Below are 24637 nucleotides of genomic sequence, written 5' to 3'. Positions count from 1 at the left end.
GAGGCAGGAGGACTGGAAGGCAGAAGACACATGGTCTTTGCAGATGTTAAATTCGTCTGTTTTGAGCCTGGCTTCCCACCCGTCCCCCCAAAACAAGCATTTCCAAACCTCTGGAACTAAGTTACAGTGGAGGCTGATTCCTGAAGGAAGACAAGCAAAACATCATAATACACACCTCCAATAAGTCAGTGGTAAATACTACCCTAATGTACTTTCTGAGGAAACACCATGGGATGTGAGCTTTTAAAGTTTTATCGTTAGTGTTATTTTTGTGGTGGTACTGGGGTTTGAACTCAGGGCCTCACATTTGCTGAGCAGGAGCTTTACCACCTAAGTCACAACTCCATCCCTCTTAGAGTCTTTCTTTTGGCTTTGAGCTGGCCCTAGAGCACGAAACTCCTACCAGTACCTCCTAGGAGCTGGGATACAGACCTGAACCACCGTGCCCAACCCAGGGTCTGAGTGAGTGTTGAGGCTCTTAGGACACAGTTACCATTGTGAGCCTGTGGTTTTACCATTGTGAGCCTGTGGTTTCTTTCCCAGATCATGCATATAATGAGATTTTTCAACTCAAGTCCAGGAGGCTTATGAAAAAGAGTGCTGTGCAGGGTCTTGGGCTGCAGTTGCTAGTTTCAGAGCACCAGTATGTGGTCCTGGGGTTCCTGGAGGTACACTGGGGAGCAGAAGGGATCAAGGAGAGCCTTGGGGCCACACATAGGCACAGGTCAAGGGGATGATGTCAGCGAGTGGGACGGGGCGGAGGGGGGACATCTCAGCGTGGACCTCAACGGTGAGCAATCAGCTATCTGTGAGGACAGGCAGTGTCAGATGCTGGACCCTGCCCTCATCCCCCAGGGCACCCCATTGTCCAGCAGCTCCTCAGACCAAGCCTGGCACCTCCATCACCGTGGCCCGCACACATCACCAGAGCACATCCCTTTAAACGTTTCTGTGACAGTCCTGGGGTTGGAACTCAGGGCCTGGGTGCTATCCCTGAGCGTTTTGTCTCTTGAGCATTTCCAGCTTTTGGGTAGTCAACTGGAGATAAGAGTCTCAGGTTTGTCTGCCTGGGTTGGCTTTGAACTGCAATCTTCAGATCTCAGCCTCCTGAGTGGCTCGGATTATTATAGGCACGAGGCACTGGAAGCTCCGGAGTATCAAGAAAAAACAAATAAGCAAGCGGGCTGCTCCCTGCACGGCCAGTGGGGCTCCAGGGCTTACGAAGGCCATGGGAATCTGCAGACCTGCTCACGCCCGGTCCTGGTGAACGTCAGCCCTGCCAGGCTTCGCTGTCGACCTGACACAGTGCAGGTAGCAGTGTGGACTTGATCTTTTTCCCAGGGGAAGTGGCACACCCGCTTTAATTTGGAGCCTGTCCTATCAGGAGACAATGCAGAAGACGCGGGGGTTGAATTCTGAGACTCAGACCCCTTGCTGAATGGCAGGGATGGACTGTGGCTAGAGAGGGAGGTGAGAGGAGGCGGGCCCTGCGGCGGGCCGCCTGGCTGGCCGCATGGTGCCTTCCCTCTTCACAGCCGCCGCCTTCGGGAGCCGATGGCGCTCAGTGCTCCACCAGGTGTTGATGATGGAGACGGCGGTGAGAGTCAAACAGCCAGCCGGTAGGGGCCACCATCACGCCATGCCACGAAGAACCCAGCCATGAAGAAAAGCCAGCCAGTCACGTAGGAACAGGTGCACGCGCTCGATGCCAAGCCGCACCCTGTGTGTGGCGCCCCTGGCGCAGCCCCAGAGGCCGGAGGAAGAGGACGCGAGGGGCCGCACGCCTGCTGCCCCCTTGTCCCTCAACCAAGCATCTTGGAGATGTCTGGATGAGCACTGTTGGGTGAGATTTATGACCGTGGCTCTGAGGGCGAGGGGAGGACGCCACGCTGCTTCTCCAGATGTGGTGTCCAGAGGCACCTCGGGTCTCAGATGACCGCGGGTCACCGTGCCTTCCCCTGCCAAGGCTTCCTGGGCCCTGCCCGGCCTGCTGCTCCTCAGGGAATGAATGGTGGGCATGGGCATCGCTTGCTAACTTTTCTGAAGTGTCCGGCCAGGGCAAGTGCTGTACAATCACTGGTAATGACCAAGGAAGGACCTGGCGCCCAGCCCCAGTGGCCATCCTGAACCAAGGAGTAGCCCTGGGCTGTGGGCGCACACCGCCCCAGCCTGGCCCCCTCCAGCGGCGCCCGCAGGAGGCTCCCGGGACGCACAGACCGTGGCCAGGCCGGGCTTACCATGCAAGTTTCCATTGCAGGAGCAGAGGTGTTTGGTGGAGGGTCAGCGAGTGGCAGCAGACGTAGCAATGGAGGAGAAGCCCCCAGGTGGGGTCTGGTTTGAGGCCAGAGAGAGCAGGTAGCACATGGGCAGAGTCCTGGCCACTGACATCTTGGTCTATATTTGTCACCAGCACCAGTCCTTACTAAGCAGCGAGCTGGGCAGAGGGAGGGCCAGCGCGTCCCTTCCCCCAGCCTGGCTGCGCTGCTCTGTCCTCGAGTGGACCACAGAGCCACGCTCTTCCAATGGGGCGCCAGGTTCCCAGCAGGCATGCCCGCTCCTCCCCTCCAGTGCCCCTGCCTCCCTCCTCCACTTATTCATTAGCTCACTCACCTGACTCATTCACTAGTTCATTCATAAACCCACTCCTCCCATCAGTCACATGCTCACACCCTCATGCCATCCATTTAGTACTCATCCCCGCGATGATCTATTCATGCTCACATCAGCCTCACACCACTTACCTCACGGATCCATTCACTCCTGCACACCCACTCACACTCACCTCACGGATCCATTCACTCCTGCACACCCACTCACACCTCACGGATCCATTCACTCCTGCACACCCACTCACCTCATGGATTCATTCACTCCTGCACACCCACTCACACTCACCTCACGGATCCATTCACTCCTGCACACCCACTCACACTCACCTCACGGATCCATTCACTCCTGCACACCCACTCACACTCAGCTCACGGATCCATTCACTCCTGCACACCCACTCACACTCACCTCACGGATCCATTCACTCCTGCACACACACTCACACTCACCTCACAGATCCATTCACTCCTGCACACCCACTCACCTTCTCATGGATTTATTCACTCCTGCACACCCACTCACCTTCTCATGGATTCATTCACTCCTGCACACCCACTCACACTCACCTTCTCACGGATCCATTCACTCCTGCACACTCACTCACTCACCTTCTCATGGATCCATTCACTCCTGCACACACACTCACCTCACGGATTCATTCACTCCTGCACACCCACTCACACTCACCTTCTCATGGATCCATTCACTCCTGCACACTCACTCACCTTCTCATGGATCCATTCACTCCTGCACACACACACACTCACCTCATGGATCCATTCACTCCTGCACACCCACTCACCTTCTCATGGATCCATTCACTCCTGCACACCCACTCACACTCACCTTCTCACAGATCCATTCACTCCTGCACACTCACTCACCTCATGGATCCATTCACTCCTGCACACACACTCAACCTTCTCACAGATTCATTCATTCCTGCACACACACTCACTTTCTCATGGATTCATTCACTCCTGCACACACACTCACCTTCTCACAGATTCATTCACTCCTGCACACCCACTCACACCTTCTCACGGATCCATTCACTCCTGCACACTCACTCACCTTCTCATGGATCCATTCACTCCTGCACACACACTCACTCACCTCACGGATCCATTCACTCCTGCACACCCACTCACCTCATGGATCCATTCATTCCTGCACACCCACTCACACTCACCTTCTCACAGATCCATTCACTCCTGCACACTCACTCACCTTCTCATGGATCCATTCACTCCTGCACACACACTCACCTTCTCACGGATTCATTCACTCCTGCACACACACTCACTTTCTCATGGATTCATTCACTCCTGCACACACAGTCACCTTCTCATGGATCCATTCACTCCTGCACACCCACTCACTCACCTTCTCACGGATCCATTCACTCCTGCACACCCACTCACCTTCTCACAGATTCATTCTCTCCTGCACACCCACTCACCTTCTCACAGATCCATTCACTCCTGCACACACACTCACACTCACCTCACAGATCCATTCACTCCTGCACACACACTCACCTTCTCATGGTTCCATTCACTCCTGCACACCCACTCACCTTCTCATGGATTCATTCACTCCTGCACACACACTCACCTTCTCATGGATTCATTCACTCCTGCACACTCACTCACCTTCTCATGGATCCATTCACTCCTGCACACCCACTCACTCACCTCACAGATCCATTGACTCCTGCACACCCACTCACTCACCTTCTCATGGATCCATTCACTCCTGCACACACACCCACCTTCTCACAGATCCATTCACTCCTGCACACACACTCACTCACCTTCTCACAGATCCATTCACTCCTGCACACCCACTCACACCTTCTCATGGATTCATTCACTCCTGCACACCCACCCACTCACCTTCTCACGGATTCATTCACTCCTGCACACCCACTCACTCACCTTCTCATGGATTCATTCACTCCTGCACACTCGTTCATCCACTCACATTGATCATCCACTCGTGTATTGGCTCATTTTTATTCACTTGCCCATCCACTCATCCAGTCTCTCCCTCGGCACCCCTCAGTTTCTCCGTCTCCCCCCTACTTCTCCATCCACGTGTCCATCCACCTCTGTCGTGTGCCCGGCTGGGGGAGAGGTGAGGTTTCCTAGCAGAGTGCCAACCTGAGCTGGGTGCAAGAGAAGCTGTGCAGCTGGGAGGGCGGGCCTTTGCCCTCTGCCTGGACGGCCTCCTGAGGTGCGGCCTGCACCCCCTCGGCTCAGCCCAGCCCCCCAACTCCAACGGGTGTTCTGTTTATGAATCTCATTTAAGGACACATTCTGGAGAAGCCCTGGGGCCTTCAGAGGGGAGCACTGTAGATGTGGGTCTTCAGAGGGAGCACTGTGGGTGTGGGTCTTCAGAGGGAGCACTGTGGGTGTGGGTCTTCAGAGGGAGCACTGTGGGTGTGGGTCTTCAGAGGGAGCACTGTGGGTGTGGGTCTTCAGAGGGAGCACTGTAGATGTGGGTCTTCAGAGGGAGCACTGTGGGTGTGGGTCTTCAGAGGGAGCACTGTGGGTGTGGGGCTTCAGAGGGAGCACTGTGGGTGTGGGGCTTCAGAGGGAGCACTGTAGATGTGGGTCTTCAGAGGGAGCACTGTGGGTGTGGGGCTTCAGAGGGAGCACTGTGGGTGTGGGGCTTCAGAGGGAGCACTGTAGATGTAGGTCTTCAGAGGGAGCACTGTAGATGTAGGTCTTCAGAGGGAGCACTGTAGATGTAGGTCTTCAGAGGGAGCACTGTAGATGTGGGTCTTCAGAGGGAGCACTGTGGGTGTGGGGCTTCAGAGGGAGCACTGTAGATGTAGGTCTTCAGAGGGAGCACTGTAGATGTGGGTCTTCAGAGGGAGCACTGTAGATGTAGGTCTTCAGAGGGAGCACTGTGGGTGTGGGTCTTCGGAGGGAGCACTGTGGGTGTGGGTCTTCAGAGGGAGCACTGTGGGTGTGGGTCTTCAGAGGGGAGCACTGTGGGTGTGGGTCTTCAGAGGGAGCACTGTGGGTGTGAGTCTTCAGAGGGAGCACTGTGGGTGTGGGTCTTCAGAGGGGAGCCCGGTGGGGTGCAGACCCCCCAGCATCCATGTGCTTGGGCTCCCCAGCTATGTGAGCTCTTGGGCCTCACAATAACTCCACAGATAAGGCACTGGTCTGTCTGTCACACACATGCACACACACACACATCCTTTTCCTCTCCTCTCGGGTAGGGGACACAGCAAGTCCTGACCAAGCCCACTCTGTGCTCCCTTCCTGGGGACGGTTCTCCTCTGGCAGCGGCAGCCCCGGTCGAGCCCAGGAGGTCCCGGAGGTCCCGTCTCGGGGAGCTTGTCTGTGTCTGTGCGCGTTTCCCGGGCCCGGTGTCTGGAGGACGCAGCCGCAGGCTGAGCGTGGCCCTCCACTCGGCTCCAGAGGCTCCTCACAGAGGCTAATGGCCTGCCAGTGGCCCAGCCCAGCGCGACTCCTTCCCGAGACAGTGAGCTGTGACGTGGGGGCTTGTGCACTCCGTGATGCGGGGCACACACCACGCAGCGTTGGGGACTGAGGGTGAGAAGTCAGCCCAGAGAGACGCCATGAACAAAGCCTTCCTGCAAAACAGAGCCATGGCTTCTGAGTTGTTCACTCAGGAAGCTGGGTCACAGAGGGACGGAGAGCACAGAGGGCGTGGAGGGCACGGAGGGCACAGAGGCGTGGAGGGCGTGGAGGGCGTGGAGGGCACAGAGGCGTGGAGGGCGTGGAGGGCACAGAGGCATGGAGGGCGTGGAGGGCACAGAGGCATGGAGGGCATGGAGGGCGTGGAGGGCACAGAGGCATGGAGGGCACAGAGGCGTGGAGGGCGTGGAGGACGTGGAGGGCACGGAGGGCGTGGAGGGCACAGAGGCGTGGAGGGCACGGAGGACGTGGAGGGCGTGGAGGGCACAGAGGCGTGGAGGGCGTGGAGGGCACGGAGGGCGTGGAGGGCACAGAGGCACGGAGGGCGTGGAGGGCACAGAGGCGTGGAGGACGTGGAGGGCATGGAGGGCACAGAGGCGTGGAGGGGCATGGAGGACGTGGAGGGCACGGAGGGCGTGGAGGGCACAGAGGCGTGGAGGACGTGGAGGGCACGGAGGGCACAGAGGCATGGAGGGCGTGGAGGGCACAGAGGCGTGGAGGGGGCATGGAGGACGTGGAGGGCACGGAGGGCGTGGAGGGCGTGGAGGGCACAGAGGAGTGGAGGGGGTGTGGAGGGCGTGGAGGGCACAGAGGCGTGGAGGGCACAGAGGCGTGGAGGGCATGGAGGGCACAGAGGCGTGGAGGGCGTGGAGGGCATGGAGGGCACAGAGGCGTGGAGGGCACGGAGGGTGTGGAGGGCGTGGAGGGCACAGAGGAGTGGAGGGGGTGTGGAGGGCGTGGAGGGCACAGAGGCGTGGAGGGCATGGAGGGCACAGAGGCATGGAGGGCGTGGAGGGCGTGGAGGGCACAGAGGCATGGAGGGGGCATGGAGGACATGGAGGGCACGGAGGGCGTGGAGGGCATGGAGGGCACAGAGGAGTGGAGGGGGTGTGGAGGGCGTGGAGGGCACAGAGGAGTGGAGGGGGTGTGGAGGGCGTGGAGGGCACAGAGGCGTGGAGGGCGTGGAGGGCATGGAGGGCACAGAGGAGTGGAGGGGGTGTGGAGGGCGTGGAGGGCACAGAGGCGTGGAGGGGGCGTGGAGGGTGTGGAGGGCACAGAGGCGTGGAGGGGGCATGGAGGACATGGAGGGCACGGAGGGCGTGGAGGGCATGGAGGGCACAGAGGAGTGGAGGGGGTGTGGAGGGCGTGGAGGGCACAGAGGCGTGGAGGGCGTGGAGGGCATGGAGGGCACAGAGGCGTGGAGGGCGTGGAGGGCACCGAGGCGTGGAGGAAGGTCTCCTGGTCCAGGGCGCCCTGCAGGATGAGGGGCTGAGATGCAGGTGGGGGTGTCAGAGCCCTGGGTTTAGGCGTGAGCCCTTCCTGTCTGCAGTGAGGCGCATGGAGGGATGCTCAGGCTCTTTCTGGTGGCTTCTGTGTTTTCAGCTCTTCTGTGTTTCCTGGTAACCTGAGCGAGCCCTTTGCATCTCTGAGCTTGCATTGTGTATCACTCACTCATTCGTTTGTCCAGTGATTGCAGAGCTGGCCCCGGCGGGCAGGGCCTCGCACATCCCAGGCAAGCGCCCTGCCATTGAGCTGCACCCGGCCCGGCCCCAGGCTGGCTGGCTGGACTGTGTTCTTCACTAGGGTAGGGACAGATGCCCTGGAGGCCCTGGCGTTCGCCCACCCCTGCCGGTAGTTACTCAGGTGTGTTCCCTCCCCCTCTCCCTTGCCTCCCCCTCCCCTTCCCCTGTGGGATGGAAGCTGACTTCATGGGTTCAGGGCCTGCTCAAACAGCCCGAGCGGCCAGCGCCACAGCACCGTACCAGGCTCGAAAGCACACAACTCACTTGGAAATTCGCTGCTGATTTAAAACCCACTCACCTTTGGCTTCTGCAGCTGTCTGCCCCTGCAGAGCCAGACTGGCTTATTTGACTCAACAGAGAAACAGGAGGAAGAAAACAGAGAAGAGAGGACAGGAGACCAGAGTGGCAGACTGAGCAAAGGCAGCCAGAACCCGCCCGTATCCGTCCCGCCAACAGCACAGGAGGATGGGGGCTTCAAGACAGATCGGGAAAACACCATTCAAGCAAAGGCTTTTCTAGAAAGCCTGGCCACAGAGGAGCTCTGAGCACTCGAGGGCTGGCTACACTGTCCGCGGACACTTTGGTCTCAGCTTTGCAGGAAGCATGCGCTTTCGAGGAATGAAAAGCTAAAGGGTTATGTTTTTGCTGGTTTTCCAGCTGTAAGCTGTGCATAACTGTGGCTTTTCTCTCCTTTTGCATCTGCAAGGCTTCAGCCATTGAAGGCCCCAAGACAGGCCTGTGAGCAGGGCTCTGGTCTCAGTCTGTCTGGCCAGCATTGGATTCCTTCAGCTTCTCCCCTAGTGTTCATCCACACTCCCTCCTCCTCTTCCTCCCCTGGCTGGGGCTTGGCCTGTGGAAGGCACAGGGTGCTCGCTGGCTCTACTTGCCCCGCCCAGCCCAGATCTGACGCCACCCCTGTGAGGCCGTGGGCTCTCCAGAGCGTCGGAAGCTGTGGTGCCCAGGAGGGACGTGGGCACGTCACCTCCTGTCCCCAGGGCTCCTGGACTCCTCCCCTCGCCTGGACGAGCAGGGGTGGGGACGCCGTGGCCGGTGAGCGTGGCCAGTGAGCGGGGAGCTCGCACACTCCTGTGCTGGAAGCCTGGGTCCGGCTGAGCTCCAGAACGGGGTGCCAAAGCGGTGCCCCAGGCAGTCGGGCGGCAGCGTCCGGCTTTGTCCGACGCAGACTCCGGACCTGGCAGCTAGCCTGGTTCCTTGCGGAGGTCCCTGGGCAGGATGCGGTGACTATTCTCCCCTGGATTCGGGTCACACTGCCCAGGTTAGGTGGTAGACGTGTCCCTGTGGGTGGGTCCCAAGTGGCACATTAGGCCCAGCGGTTCGTCCCCCTGGGCCGGCAGAACTGGGCCAAGCAGCTTCTCCGCAGTCAGTCTCTGTGCCAGAGGAAGATTCCAGCGTCTGTGCTGCCCAGCGACTCTTCTTCCCTCCCCCTGGGCAGTCACCCCTGCTCCCCAGAGTGGCAAGGGTGAGGGGTACAGGCGACCGGGGCTCCTCTGTCCCGTGACGAGAACACATGCCACCTGCGATGCCCCAAGGCAGCTCAGAGCAGCCCTAGGCACCGGAAGCTTCTTTCCTCTTGTGCCAGGCAGCTTGAAGATGCCTCCCCAGTTGTGCAGTGGCCTGAGGCTCCCCGCTTCCTCGTGGGGTCCTCGTGTGGATCCACATGCTCACCTCCCGAGGGCTCTGCCACGGGCTGGGCTGTAAGGAGCTGGGGCTCCTCTGAGCAGTGGTCACTTCCTCCCAGTTCTCCCCCTACGGGGGGCCCAGGGCACCTCACCACGCTCGGAGCGCCGCGGCCCACCCGGCCTCCCTCAGTGCCACGATGGGCAGCCGGTGCCACCCTCTGGGACCCGTGACCGCTCGGGCCTTCCCGTGTGGTCTGGGGCTCTCGGCGGGCCGACGTCCCAGCCTGAGCGCTGCACCTCACGGTGTCCAGTGGTGTCCGGTGCCTGGTGAGATTCCACTCAGTGACTGGGAGAGCCGTAGCCTGGACTCCGCGAGGAGTCCCCCCCCCCCCCCCAGCAAACCAGCCCTTTGGAGAGCCCCGGGGAGGTGAAGGTCAGGCACTCAGCATTTATCAGGACGTGTCCTGAGCTCACGTTCCTTACATTTTAAAAGTATATTAGTGATCTTAGGTCAAAAATCACATACTCATCATTTCCCCAGTTAGCTGTAAGTTGCACAGGGACTCCATTCCAAAGCCCAGCAGCAAACAAAGTTCCCCTGATTTACCCTCTGCCGAGAGGCTTTCTTCCGGGGTCTGAGCCCCGGGCTGCTAGTGGAGTGACCCTCCGGCCTAGCAGCGCCCAAGGCAGAGCCCCACGTGGCTGTCACTGTGTCTCCACCTGGGGACTGAGACCCTCAGAGCTCAAAGCGGGATATTTGGGGAAAGTTCTTTCTTCTGACAGCCTTTTGGTTTGCTAAAAATGCCACCCGTGGCTCTCCGGACTGTGATGCATCTTCTTAGAAGAGGCTGGGGAGGGGGAGTGGCGTTTTGAAGATCAGGCAGGTGGCTGTGTGTGACCTCTCCCAACCTTCAGCTCACCTCACTCAGAATCTGAGAAAGTGTATTTCCAGGCCGCCATCTTGATGTGACAGCCTTTAGCCTACACAGCAAAGGGAGGGAGGGAGGGAGGGGCAGGCAGGGCCGTCACGGGGGAAGAGGCTTGGCCAGTGGTCCTCTAAGCTGCAATAGTGAGGGAGGGCATCTTCCCACCAGAAGGGATTGAAAATGCCCCCCGCTGGCTGCCCCCCTACCAGGACAGGCGTGTGATGAGCAAGGACAGAGCAGAGGGGGAGCGCCACCCTGTGTGGAGTGTTCTGGAATGCATGGGCTGGAGTGACCACATCAGCAGTGTCTCCAGGCAGTGTCTCGGAACACTCTCCCATGCTTGGCCACAACGGGAGGCAGAGGCCGTGAGCTCATCCCCTGGACAGGTGCAGAAGAGGCTCCTCCACCCATCCCTTGGGAGCGGTCTTCAGCTTCCTGAAGCCCCCAGTGTCACCACCACCATCTTGTCCTGAGTGTAAGTGGTCCAGCCCCCAGGGGGTGGAGGGGACCCAGGGGGACACTGCAGCCCAGCACTAACCCACCTGCTTCTCTACCTCACCACATCATCTCGCCAACACACATGATAGGCGTTGCATGCTGTCTGTGACTGACGGCTGAGGATGCGTCTGTGTCGCTGAGCCATCTTCCTGAGTTCTTTGTCCTCACCGTGATTTTAATGGAATTTGGACATGTTACCCGATCGCACCAGCTCATTCAGAATCCTACTCCTGTCTTCTTTCCCCACAATAATTGGGTTCTCCTGGTCATGGTTCTGATGCATGGATTTTCAAGAATTGAATCGTGGCAGTAGGCAGACATTACTATAATGAAATGGATATGTGTGTGTGCATGGATAGATGGCTAGATAGAGTTTTGCTTTATACAATCTCTTGTTTAAAACTCCTGCTTTGACACTTGAGGGAGACTCATGACATACTAGCAAGTCAAGTCTCTTAAGTCTCTCTTCTCTCCATTCCTCTGAACTTCTGTGGTTAAGGTTAGGGGAGGCTGAGTGACTAGTTCTAGCCAATGAGACCTTAGAGGAAGTGACATCCACCGACCCATCTAGCCAATGAGATCTTAGAGGAAGTGACATCAGTGCTGTCTGGAGAAAGTTGTGTGCATCATTCAGGTCTCTCTTTTGCTGCCTTGATCTCCTCCCCCCACCCCCACCCCCGCCCCCAGGCCACAGGTTTCACATGGTGCCTGGACAAGGCGTGGGGGAGTTAGTTAGACCACGTCCCTTTATGATGGTGTGGGGCAGGGCCAGAAGTAAATGACCATGACACTCAACTGCCAAGATTCAGGGCCTGTTTTGCTGTTGCGGTGAAGCCTGTCCTACTCTGGCTGACGCGAGAGGAAATAACCCTGCAGCTCACTGCTGCCATGCGTGTCGTTCTATGTTTTGCTTCCTGAAGTGTTTCCTTGGGAAGCTGCATGAAGTGCTCCATTTAAAATCTACGCCGGAGAAGCTCAGGCTCAAAAGGCACTCACTCTTCACTTTCGTTTTTACAAATCAAAACTTCCCCAAAATGTAAGCCTTCATTTGTGACTAACCGTAAATCTCTATGGGTCAGTCTCCTTAATGCGTGGCATATAAGAAGGCTGAAAGTGTTTTCTCATTTTCTACTTTGTCTAAGCATTATCTGAATTTTTATCTTTGGCCCAGAGTCTGTTGTCTGTCAGAGTCCCGCCTCCAGTCAGATTTTGTTGGAATTTTTCTCTCTCCATTTTATTTGGTAGCAGGGGAAGTGTTTTGTTTTAAAGTCAATTCAACCTGAATTATGGAAGGCTGCACGGAACATCTGCCTGGCGTCTACTTATTGACCAGGCTTGATTAAAGGGAACTGGAAGTGAAGGTGGATTTCTGGATCAAGGATTTAAGTCGAGGGCTAGATCTGCTTATAAACACCGATGAGAAACAATGTCGCACATCTGTGGTCTGTGATGGCAAAAGAAATGACTGTGCGTTGTCCAGACGGAGTTGAAATCTTAATTAAAAGCATTCAAACACAGAGGTTAGGGAAGGGTGATTGCTGCTTTGAGCCTGGCTCTGTCAGAGATTTTATAGCTGACATTTGGAGATGTTAGTTATCTGTTTTCTTTGGTTGATCCCGAGGTTTGTGCATTTTCTCTAGATCTCAGCACTGCTGTCTTCCACATAAAAGTCATCCTTTCGTGTTTCTAAACTCAGAAACAGAATAATTACAGTAAGATGACAATGACTGCAATATTGTAATCCATGAAAAAAATGTATGGAAATATCTGGGGAAATACACCGTGTGTGCGGGGTTCCACAGATCACCGCCCGGGCCAGCTCTCCCCGCAAGAAGTCCTTGTCATTCACTTGGTCTTAGACGCTGTTTTCTTTGTTTCTTTTCTTTTCTTTTTTTTTTGTCAGTCATGGGTCTTGAACTCAGGGCCTGGGAGCTGTCCCTGAGCTTTTTCACTCAAGGCTAACATTCTACCATTTGGAGCCACAGCGCCATTTCTGTTTTTCTGTCATTAAGGATAAGTCTCACTGACTTTCCTGCCCGGGCTGGCTTTGAACTGCGACCCTCAGATCTCAGCCTCCTGGGTAACGAGGATGACAGGTGTGAGTCACCGGCGCCCAGCTCGACAGACTTAAAAAACCCGACACCATCTCAGGTGTGTCCAGTTCCCGCTTCCCAGGACTGCCCCTGGCTCTGGGTGCAGAAGCCGCTGGCTTCCCCTGGCCTCAGCCTGCAGCCACCCCTGGTGTCCTGGGTCCACGGAGGGGAGCAGAGGCATGCCGAGCAGAGCCAACTCAGCCCCTGCATCCACACCAACCTCTGCGTGGTGGACTGCTCAGGTGCACGTGGGTGTGAAATCTCTACTTAGACTGAACGCAACGTGAGCACACTTGAGACAGAGGTTGCTCTTCTCAGGGAAGAAATGCATGTGTCTACATAGATACATGTGCGTGTGCCTACAGTGCACCTGCAGGCGCATCTGGGTACACATACGTGGTCATGAGCACATGTGTGGTGCATCTTACATTTGGGCAGATTCTACCAAGCCAGGATTGAAAGAACTTGGGGAAAAGATAATTTTTCTGTCTTGAATGTGTAGACTGTGTTCTTTCATTCTTTCCTGAGCAAGACAGTTTCCGGCCGCTCTCAGGGTGTGTGCGTGCGCAGGGTGGCCTGGCGGGGACTGGCAGCCTGTGGGGCACGCGGGGTTCTCTTTAGCTCATGCAATCCGCTCACCGTTCACAGGTGTCCATGGGAAGACCCTGTTGGTTACGGGCAGATACCACTCCATTTCAATAGAGACTGACTACTGCGGGCTTTGTCCCTCTGAAGTCTTGGAACCTGTCCCCCATGGGGCGCCAGGGTACTAGGGACAACTGTAGATGCCAAATATATATGAATACGCAGGCACCAGAGCCCCTTCAGAGCCCAAACTCCCCCTCTCCACTCACCCGTGTCTCCTGGGCCTGCAGCATGGCTCCACACGTGCACTGTGTGGTCTCAGGAGCATCACGTCCGCTTAGGCAGGGCAGGTGATCTCCAGAGCCTTTGAGGACAAGAAGGGGGCATTTGTGGCCATTGTCAAATGCTTGTCTGATCATCTTGAGCTTAGAAAAAGGTCACCAAGCTCCAGGGATTCACAGAGAAGGGAGAGGCTGTGACCCCGGGCTGCACAATCAGCTCAGAGTTCTCTCTTCCAGAAACATGACCAGAGGTGTACCGCCATGCGCTGTGGACTTGCTTGAGGTTGTTTTCCTATTCGAAAACATGTTGAAATCGTAAGAGATGCCCTCAGAGATAGTTCAGTGTACCACAATCCATAAAGGTGGGTTTCCCATCCAGGACTGATCAATCACAAGCAGCTTTTGGACCTTGAGCTGTCTGAGGCAGGGGACTGCTTTCATCCGCCCAGGGCCACGCCTGCTTGCCTGTTGCTCAGCTCGCCACCTCAACACTGAACCAAGACCTCACACCTGAACCGAGACCTTCCGCTTCCTGGTCCACAGACCCCACCTCGGCCCCACGCCCGAGGAGGTTTGCAGGGTATCTGTGGCTGACTGGAACCTGTGCACACTGCTCCCTCTCTCAGACTGTCCACCCACTTCCCCACAGCCCTGCCTTCTGGGGCAGGGACTGTGTCCCCAGGACAGCGATGTTGGGTCTTTGGGCCTCTGGGATGTCCTCAGGGGGGACGGGCTCCCCGCCTGGGGGATCATCTCTAGCGTGTGCTCTGAGATGCTGAGGTGTTTCTGAGGTCAGACAGGCAGTCTGGCCCCCTCTGGAGCGCTTGGACTTCTGGGTAATTTTTCTCTACCCTGGGTGGTGAGCTGTAGCACCGTGTCCTCTTGGGCTTGGTGGCTTCTTCGTCATGGCGGTGTGCGTCTCCGTCTTGCCCTTGAGCTCTGTCTGTGTGTCCGCTGGAGTGCGCTGGCTGCAGGCGGCTGCAGACGCCTGAGGAGCCCCTCCCCCTCTCCCGGCAGATCTACGGGGCACGGGCCAGGCCTGCACCCCTGGCGGAGGCCCAGGCTGGGGCAGGCAGTGGGGGCCCTGAGAGCAGAGAGGTAGAAGTCCTCGCTGGCCCGAAGTGCCCTCCTTTGTGGATGCAAGACTGGGGCCTGCCTGTTGGCAGTCGAAGCGCGAGTGCGGGAGCCTGCTGGCTGCATCTCTGGGGTCGCTCTCTCCCCCCTGCTCCTGTGCAGCCCTCTGTGGCGCTCACCCACACCTCTGCTGTCCGCACCAGAGGGCACCGAGCACAGGGGAGCGGGGCTGGGAGGGAGGCTGTACCTCGCGCACCTCTAGGAGTGAGGGCCGCTGAGATTTAGTTAGGACCTGCCGGCCTTGGCCCAGCCCCACAGCCCCGTGAAGCCCGGAGTGTGTCCTGCGGGGACGGAACCACGCCTGCGTGGTCTGGGCCATTCCCTGCTGCTCGCTGCCGGGTGAGCTGCTTCCTAGAGAGCCCTCCAGCTCCTTCCCACCGCCTCCCCCTGCCCAGACCTGGGCTGCCCATGCAGACCCCCGCCTGCAAAGCCTGCCCACTCTCCTGACCCTCCCTCCCCCCCCCGCCCCCGCCCCCCGCCCCTGCCTGTACAACTCCTCCCGGCCTCCCCGCCTGGAAGCACAGAGCTGGGGGAGGGGCCATCTTTGGGACCCAGGGGCCTGAGTTCAATTCCTAGCAAGTTACCCAGCCTTTGGTGTGGGGGGGGAGGGGGAGCCTGTAGCTCTCCCTGCTGAGGGCCTGTCCAGGAGCGCTGGCCCTTCCTGGTCAGCTCCGCGTGCCCTGTGGCCCCAGAGGGCCTCTCCCCTGGGTCCCTTCCAGTGCCTGTCCGTGGCCCTCGCCGCCCTCCCAGCTTGAGCAGAGTCCCCGCCGGCAGTCTCCACACAGTCCCGGTCTCCTGTCCTGCCTCCCCGGGGAGCTGCCACCGCCAGGCCTCACTGCGGGGTGAGCCCCGACTCGCCCCGGCCTCCCCTGCCAGGGTGCCGCCCGAGTCTCCCCGTTCCCAGCCTAGCCCCGCAGACCCAGCTCAGACGCCTTCACGCCGCCCCGCTCCTCCATCGCTGCGTTTCTGTGTTCAGCACGCGTCCACGGGCAGCCTGCCTAGCCTGCGGCGTTGCAGCCTCACAGCGCCCCCGCGGCGCGCCTGCTGGAGCACCCCCTCAAACGAGGGGCGTCTGGGAGGACAGGCTCGCTGGGCATCTCTGCGGCCAGTGTCCCCTTGTGTCCATTGGCCACCATCCCTGAAAGTCCCACAAGCCCTTCCACCATTGCTGAACGCCACCAGTTCCATCTGAAGACATACGCCAAAAAAATGCTCTGGGTGTGGGTTGGTGTGCCGTGTGCCAGGCTGGGGAGCATGTCCCCCTTGGTGCCCCGCGGTGTGCTGTGTGCCAGGCTGGGGAGCGGTGTGTCATGTGCCAGGCTGGGGAGCGTGTCCCCCTTGGTGCCCCGCGGTGTGTCGTGTGCCAGGCACGGGAGTGGTGATTTTGAGTCTCTGTCCACCTTGTGGCCTGTGGCTTTGCGCTCCCCTCTCTGCAGTGGCATCCCCGGGATAGCCTCGGAAGGGACATGTGAAGCCGTTCCTGGGTGTGGAGGCTCCAGGTGCCGGACGGAGGCCAAGTAGCCTCTGCTCCCCAGGTCCTCTGGCTGCTTAGCCCTGACTCAAAGTTCAAGTGTCACTGGGTGGGGAGCTGCCCATCCGTCCTGCTGGAGACAGAGCTGGCCCCAGGAATCAGGGCCCTGGGGTGGACGAAGAGCGGCCCTCGGGCGTCTCCCGGAGGGGCTGAGGAGATGAACTCGCCTCTCCCTGGTTGCTTAAGGCGCACTTCTCATCCGACAGGCCACGTCAGCCAGCCTGAGTTCCCAAGACCAAGTGTGAGGAGAAAGCGTGAGGCAGACAGAAAGACAGAGACAGAAAAACAGAGATAAAGAGGGAGAGAGACAGAAGCAGAGAAATAAAGGGAGGGAGACAGAGACAGGGAGAGTCATTGAGACACACAGGGCATGGAGAAAGAGGGAGGGAGAGGAGGGCAGAGCCACCTGCTCGGGTTGGCATGAAGGTCCGGCTCCCTCGCTGGAGCCAGGCTGACAGCCGGGAAGCCCATCTCCTCCCTCCCTCTCCCCACGGAGGGTCAGGCTCGAGAACTGGGAGGGGAGAGCAGGGACGAGGAAGGCCGCCGCAGCGTCCCACAGACCCGACTGCAAATGCCCCGGCTGGGTGGGGTGTGCAGAAGTGTCCTGGCGTGGCGTGCACCCAGATGGCCAGAGAGCCCGGGGGACAGGCTGTGTGGGTCAGTGCACGGGCCGACCCCGGGGGCAGCAGCTCCCCACCCTTCCATGCCCACAGCTCGGGCCTGACCTTGACCCTGAGCCACTGACCCCGGACATGGTCCAGGTCAGCAGGCCCCCTGAGAGCGGAGATGCACTGCATGCGGGAGCCTGGCGTGCAGGAAGGGGCAGCGGGCCACCTATCATCATTCTCGGGGAGTTCTGACGCTCCACACTCCTCCAGGTGAGCACACAGGGCCTCCTCCACACACCTGCGCGCGCAGGGAAAACCACACACACACACACACACACACACACACACACACAGGGAAAACCACACACACACACACACAGGGAAAACCACACACACACACACACACACACACACACACACACACAGGGAAAACCACACACACACACACACACACAGGGAAAACCACACACATACACACACACACAGGGAAAACCACACACACACACAAGGAAAACCACACATACACACACAAGGAAAACCACACACACACACACACGGAAAATCACACACACACACACAGGGAAAACCACACACACACACACACACAGGGAAAACCACACACACACACAAGGAAAACCACACACACACACACACAGGGAAAACCACACACACACACACACACACAGGGAAAACCACACACATACACACACACACAGGGAAAACCACACACACACACAAGGAAAACCACACACACAAGGAAAACCACACACACACAGCGAAAACCACACACACACACACACAGGGAAAACCACACACACACACGCACACACACACGGAAAACCACACACACACACACAAGGAAAACCACACATACACACACAAGGAAAACCACACACACACACACACGGAAAATCACACACACACACACAGGGAAAACCACACACACACACACACACACAGGGAAAACCACACACACACAAGGAAAACCACACACACACACACACACACACAGGGAAAACCACACACACACATACACACAGGGAAAACCACACACACACACAGGGAAAACCACACACACACACACACACACACACAAGGAAAACCACACACACACACAAGGAAAACCACACACACACACACACACAGGGAAAACCACACACACACATACACATACACACAGGGAAAACCACACACACACACAGGGAAAACCACATACACACACACACACACACAAGGAAAACCACACACACACACAAGGAAAACCACACACACAGGGAAAACCACACACACACACACATACACGCACACAGGGAAAACCACACACATACACACAGGGAAAACCACACACACACACACACTAGGAAAACCACACACACACACACAGGGAAAACCACACACGCGCACACACACACACACACAAGGAAAACCACACACACACACAGGGAAAACCACACACACACAAGGAAAACCACACACACACACACACAAGGAAAACCACACACACACACACAGGGAAAACCACACACACACACACACACACAAGGAAAACCACACACACACACATACACACACACGGGGAAAACCACACACAGACACACAAGGAAAACCACACACACACACACATACACAAGGAAAACCACACATACATGCACACAGGGAAAACCACACACACACATACACACACACACACAGGGAAAACCACACACACACAAGGAAAACCACACACATACACACACACAGGGAAAACCACACACACACACAGGGAAAACCACACACACACGCACACAAGGAAAACCACACACACACACACACACACAAGGAAAACCACACACACACGCACACAGGGAAAACCACACACACACACAAGGAAAACCACACACACACATGTACACACACATGCACACAGGGAAAACCACACACACACACGTACACACACATGCACACAGGGAAAACCACACACACACACATACACGCACACAGGGAAAACCACACACACACACACACACACACACACACACAGGGAAAACCACACACACACATGCACATGCACACGGAAAAACCACACATACACACTCACGCACACACACACACACACAAGCACGCAGGGAAAACCACACACACACACATACACACACAGGGAAAACCACACACACACACACACACAGGGAAAACCACACACACACATATACACACACAGGGAAAACCACACACACACATATACACACACAGGGAAAATCACACACATATACACACACAGGGAAAACCACACACAAACATATACACACACAGGGAAAACCACACACATATACACACACAGGGAAAACCACACACACACGCACACAGGGAAAACCACACACACACACACACACAGGGAAAACCACACACACACACATGCACATGCACACAGGGAAAACCACACATACACACACGCGCACACACACACACATGGAAACCCACACACATACACACACGCACACAGGGAAAACCACACACACACACACACACACACAGGGAAAACCACACACATCACACACATGCACATGCACACAGGGAAAACCACACATACACGCGCACACACACACGTACACACACACAAGGAAAACCACACACACGCACACAGGGAAAACCACACACATACACACACAGACATACACAAGGAAAACCACACACACACGCACACACACAGAAACCTCCCTTCACACACATGTATACCAGGAAACCACACACATGTACACACAGAGAAACCTCCCTTCACACATGCACACGCAGAGGAACCACACACGCACACGCATGCACACCTGCACATCCAGGGAACCCCTCGTGCACCTCCTCGCACAGGGCGGTTCCCGGGCCTGTGCTCTGGCCCAGTTTGCAGAGCAGTGGCCAGTGCTGTGGCCTCCATACACTCAGCCTAATGGAAAGCACATGGCTGTGGCTCCCACCGCTCTTGGAAGAAAGGGCCCAGGAGCCCACAAAGCCAGACCAGAACAGTGCCACCGGAGACAGTGCTACAAACGGCCCTTTAAAGAGGAGGGGCCCCGGGGGCGGGCGCGGGGCCCGAGCACCCACTTCCAGAACATTGTAAAAACAAATTAATCTCAGACACCCACTGCTTCTTGATTTATGTGTGCCCGGAGAGGCGGGAACAGATTGCCTTTTGCCCCCCTCCCTGCCCCCTGGGCCCCGCCCCACCAGGGCTCAGTGTGGGGTGGGTCGGGCGGCCTGCTCTGTGGCTGCCAGAAGCTGGTCCCCAGCCCCTGCGGTGGGCCTGCGCTCGGGGTCAGCCCTGGGCTCTGCGGTTTGCTTTTCTGATTTCCTCCCCTGCCCCAGGCACCCAGGGGCTGCTCAGAGACAGGGAGAGGCGGGGCTGGCAGGGAGGGCCCTAACTGTGGGCCAGGTGAGTGGCAAGGCCGCTTCCAAGAGCCCAGGGCCCAGCAGCCCAGGGCTGCCGCGCGGTCCCGCGTCCTCCCATCTCCCGCATGGCTCACAGTCCCACGCACTCCGACCTGCGTGTCAGATGTGGATGGGGCCCGTTATGGGCGTTGTCTTCTCCAGGGGGCCGCTGGTTTTGCGGGGAGGCTGGCAGCCGGCCAGGGGGCCTCCCAGCTGGCCTGCCCTTGAAGGTCCAGGAGCCTCCTGGAGAGTCTTACCCCAAAGCAAAAGGACACCCTGAGTTCCCGTGGGCCAGTCGCTGGCACCTCAGCCCTGCTCCCTCAGGGAGGGGGGCGGCCGGCAGGGTCTGCGTGTGTGCCTCCGTCTCAGGCCTCCCCGCCCCGCTGGGGCTGTCCCGGGTCGCCTGGACAGGGGTCTGGGCTCCCACTTCGTGGCTGAGGCCGTGCACGGGGGCGGCTGGGAAATCTCTACCCTTTGCTCCCAGCTTTGCTGTGAGCCTAGAGCAGCTCTAAGACACAGTCTTCAAAAAGAATCGCTGGGAAGAGGTCAGCGAAAGCCCGCAGTGCCCTCGTCTGTAGGTTCTGGAAGGGTTGGGCTGACAGACGGGCCTCGTTCTTCATGCCGGGTTGCGGGACATTTCTGGAGACATGGCGGACCTGCTGCTCCCACGGCACACACAGACCCAGTTTACCTGACGTCTGGACACGCTCCATTCCCCGCCTTTTCCTGAATGAGTTAGGCCGATGGCTCTTGCGTGTGTATTGCATGTGTGTGTGTGGGTGCATGTGTGTGCTCCAACTGGATATCTTGGGTCTGTCCCTCTCACTCCCGTCAGTCCTCCTTTACCTTGTTCTTTCTGACAATCCAACTGAGCCCCTTCCTTGTCCTGTTGCAGCCTTCCTTTCTAAGAAGTTTCCAGTGTCTATACCATGGTCTAGTGAGGGAAGTGCTTTCTTCCCTGCCAGGTCTTCCTGGTCCGTCTCAGGCATTTCAATGGCTCGAGGCATTCTTCATATGCAACCAACACTCGATGCGTAATAAACAAATACTCCATGTGTGTTAGAAAGATAGATGCAGAGACCAGTGAACCTGCCGCTCTCTCTGCCTGCGCCCCGGGTGCTCCAGCACCCGACGCAAGCCGAAGCCCGCCGCTGGCGTGGGAATGCCCTGTCGTGTTTGGCTTTTCATGGATGGTACGGTATTTCCCTCGGAGGGCTGGTTCAGCTCATATATCAGAAGCTGCTGTAATTACTTCCTCCCATGGAGGAAGGCTTCCATTCAGTGTTCTCCGCCCCCCATTAATTATCTAATTACAACCACATTCTCCAAAAGAGAGCAGCCTTTGACTTTCTGCCCGGGACCACTGAAAAAGGCTGAGATATTTGGAGTGCTCTGAACTCAAAAAAGGAGTGTGTGTGTGTGTGTGTGTGTGTGTGTGCGCGCACGTGCGCGTGTGTGCTTCATGCACATGGGTTTTAGAGAAGACCTGTTGTACTCTTTTTGAGATCTTTGCCTAATTTAACTAGGAAACAGCACAAAGGAGCCCTTAAATGCCCCCGCGGAGCTCCGGTCCCCTGTAGAACGATGCTGTCACTCCGGTACTGTTGAATGCCAGGCGGCGGGCAAACCCGGGAGTGAGAGGTGCTGGCAGCCAGCCCCAGGAGAATCCTGAACATCAGAGACGTTACCGTGGGCCCGCTGTCCTCCCGCTGTCCGGCTGTCCACCACAGCCCCAAGCGGACGGACACATGCAGAACGGTGCTGTCTCTGCAAGACTCCCCCTCCCCAGCCCTGTGGGCCCTGACCTTGACTTACGACCGTGGGCGACAGCCATCCCGCTAAGTCCACTGCTCAGACTCTGCCTCCACCCCCTTCCAGCGTGTCTCCCGCAAGCTTGGAGTCACAGAAGACAAAGTCTCAAACATCCTGTGAATCTGGACAGCCCTCCAGCATTGGCCCTCATTCCTGGGTTACCGTCTGCCAGTCCTCCTCTTCCAGGACAACCTCACTAGGGAGAGCAGCCTGGTTCTGAGCAGGGTACCAACACATGCATGTGCACCACACGTGTGCATGCTGCATGCATGTGTGAGCTCGTGTGGGTGTGCCTGTGGGTAGCAATGCTTGTGTGAGTGTGTAATGCATTGTCTGCATGAGTGGATCTGTGTGCTGTGTGTGCACGGGTATGTGTGCACGTGTGTGCACATGCAATCAGGTGCATGACCGCAGGTGCACGGGTTATTTGGCACAGGCATGGGTTGGTGAGGTGTGTGCAAGGGCATGCATGTGTGTGCATGGGTGTGGTGCTGTGTGGCGGCTGACTCACTCTGGCTGGCACCTGTGTGTGTTTCACAGTCAGTTGCAGCGCATGAGGAAGCTGTGGTCAGGCTGGGAAGCATTAAGTTGCGTGTCCTGATTGCGGTGGTAAGGGCCAGAGGCGGCAGCGCCCAGGCATGGACTGGTTGGCTGAGATGGTGATTCTGAGGGGAAATGGGGGATATACATGAGGCGCTGTATTTTGGGGGCAGTTTCCTGTGAGCCCATCCCGACTTCAAAAGCACAAGCAGAACCGCAAAGTTTTCCTGTCCCATCTCCCTGCGTCCTCCCTCCGCTTCCTTCCCAGCCCTGGACGGCTCCCCCGCCCCGGCCCCAGCAACCTCCTCACTGCTGCCCAGGTCACACAGGTGTCAGCTGCACAGGGCGGAATGGCGGCCGTCCAGCTGGCGGCTTTGTCCTGAGGAGGAGAGGACAAGGACAGAAGCTTTCCCCCCCTGCTCCTGTAGGGAGGACAGGAGGAGGCATGGGACGGACAGAGCGGTCTCTCCGCATGCCAGCCTCCTGTGCGGGCCGGTCCAGCCTCCGTGGGAGGCCACACCCCAGGACCTGCGTGGTGCGGTGGCCATTCACCTCCCTCTCCTTCTCTTCCAGACCAATCTGCGTGTCTGAGGTACAAGTGGAGTCAGGTGCCTTCACGGCATGACCTCTGAAGCCCGGGCCTCCCACATGCCCCCACCCCCCCCCGTGCTCCGGCCACGTGTCCAGAGGGGCCAACTGCCGTGTTGACGGAAGACCTGGAGCTCGGCCCCTCGGAGCCCGCCCGCTGCACCCCGACTGGTCATCTCACAGCCGCTTGGACTTCTCTTCCGGGTTTTATGTGGGGGGTTCTTTCTGAAAATCTCCAGATTCAGGAATCTGTCTGTGAGGACTTGGATTTTGAATTTGTATTTGCCTCTAAGTGCCTTTTAAAATGTATATTTTTAATAAACCAAATGCATTCTTGTGCAATCTGTTTAAACTGGACCAAGGCTCTCAGAAAAAAACCAAGGCCCCTTCCCTCCCTCCCTCCCTCCCTCCCCTGCTCCTTCTCCTTCTCTTCCTCCCTCCCTCCCCCTTCCTTTCCTCCCTCCACCCTTCCCTCCCTCTTTCCATCACTCCCTCCCTCCCTCCCTCCCTCGCTATCTCCTTCCTTCCCTCCCCCTTCCTCCCTCCCTCTCTCTCTATCTCCCCTCCCTCCCTCCCTCAGCTCTGCATAATTGAGTCAAGGAAGCCTGGAACTCTTCCTTTCCCATGGTTCTCTCTGCTGGCCATTTCTCTTCCCTTCCTGTTTCAGTGTGTATGTTGCTTATTTGTTTATTTATTGAGATATTTTTACAAGCTACGTGACCGCCATGCGGCTGTGTACACGGCTCCCTGACCCCAACAATAAAGACGCCCGCACAGCCTGGTCCCTGCATTTCTGTTCTTGCCTCCACATTGCAGCTCCAGGGCAGCCCGACCACACTGGCACCGTGGAAGGACCAACTGCTGCCTCTCCACCAGGAAGGAGGCAAAATGGTTCACGCCATCCACAGTCACAGAAATTTCCAGAAGCCACCGGTTCCAATATGGTGGTGGGCTTTAGCAGACCTGGGACTGGGAACACTAGTGTGCCAGTCAGATTTCTGTCAACTTGACAAAAGATCTAGAACAACAATTTGTAGGAAGAAAGATTTATTTCAGCCCCTGGCTTCAGAGATTTTGGTCCAAGGTACTTGACACAGTGGGGCAAAACTGCTCACCCCACAGCAGAGAGAGGAGAGAGACTGGGCCTGTGCCACCCCGCGCCCATGGCTTCCTCCCACCAGCCAGGCTGGCGACCGAG

General features: G+C 57.5%; 1 protein-coding gene across 1 annotated transcript in view; it reads left to right on the top strand.

Annotated features, from left to right (window-relative positions):
• Window positions 1–24201, top strand: part of Twist2 (twist family bHLH transcription factor 2) — a 48516-nt gene extending 24315 nt beyond the window's left edge. The window contains exon 2 of the mRNA XM_070007503.1: window positions 23425–24201. The gene's annotated coding sequence lies outside the window, so the exon portion shown is untranslated. The remainder of the gene's footprint in view (window positions 1–23424) is intronic.
• The last annotated feature ends 436 nt before the right edge of the window (window positions 24202–24637 follow it).

The sequence above is a fragment of the Dipodomys merriami genome, unplaced genomic scaffold, assembly GCF_024711535.1.
Source record: "Dipodomys merriami isolate MVZ:Mamm:240054 unplaced genomic scaffold, mDipMer1.0.p SCAF_1, whole genome shotgun sequence".
Taxonomy (NCBI): domain Eukaryota; kingdom Metazoa; phylum Chordata; class Mammalia; order Rodentia; family Heteromyidae; genus Dipodomys; species Dipodomys merriami.
This window is presented reverse-complemented; position numbering and strand designations above follow the sequence as displayed.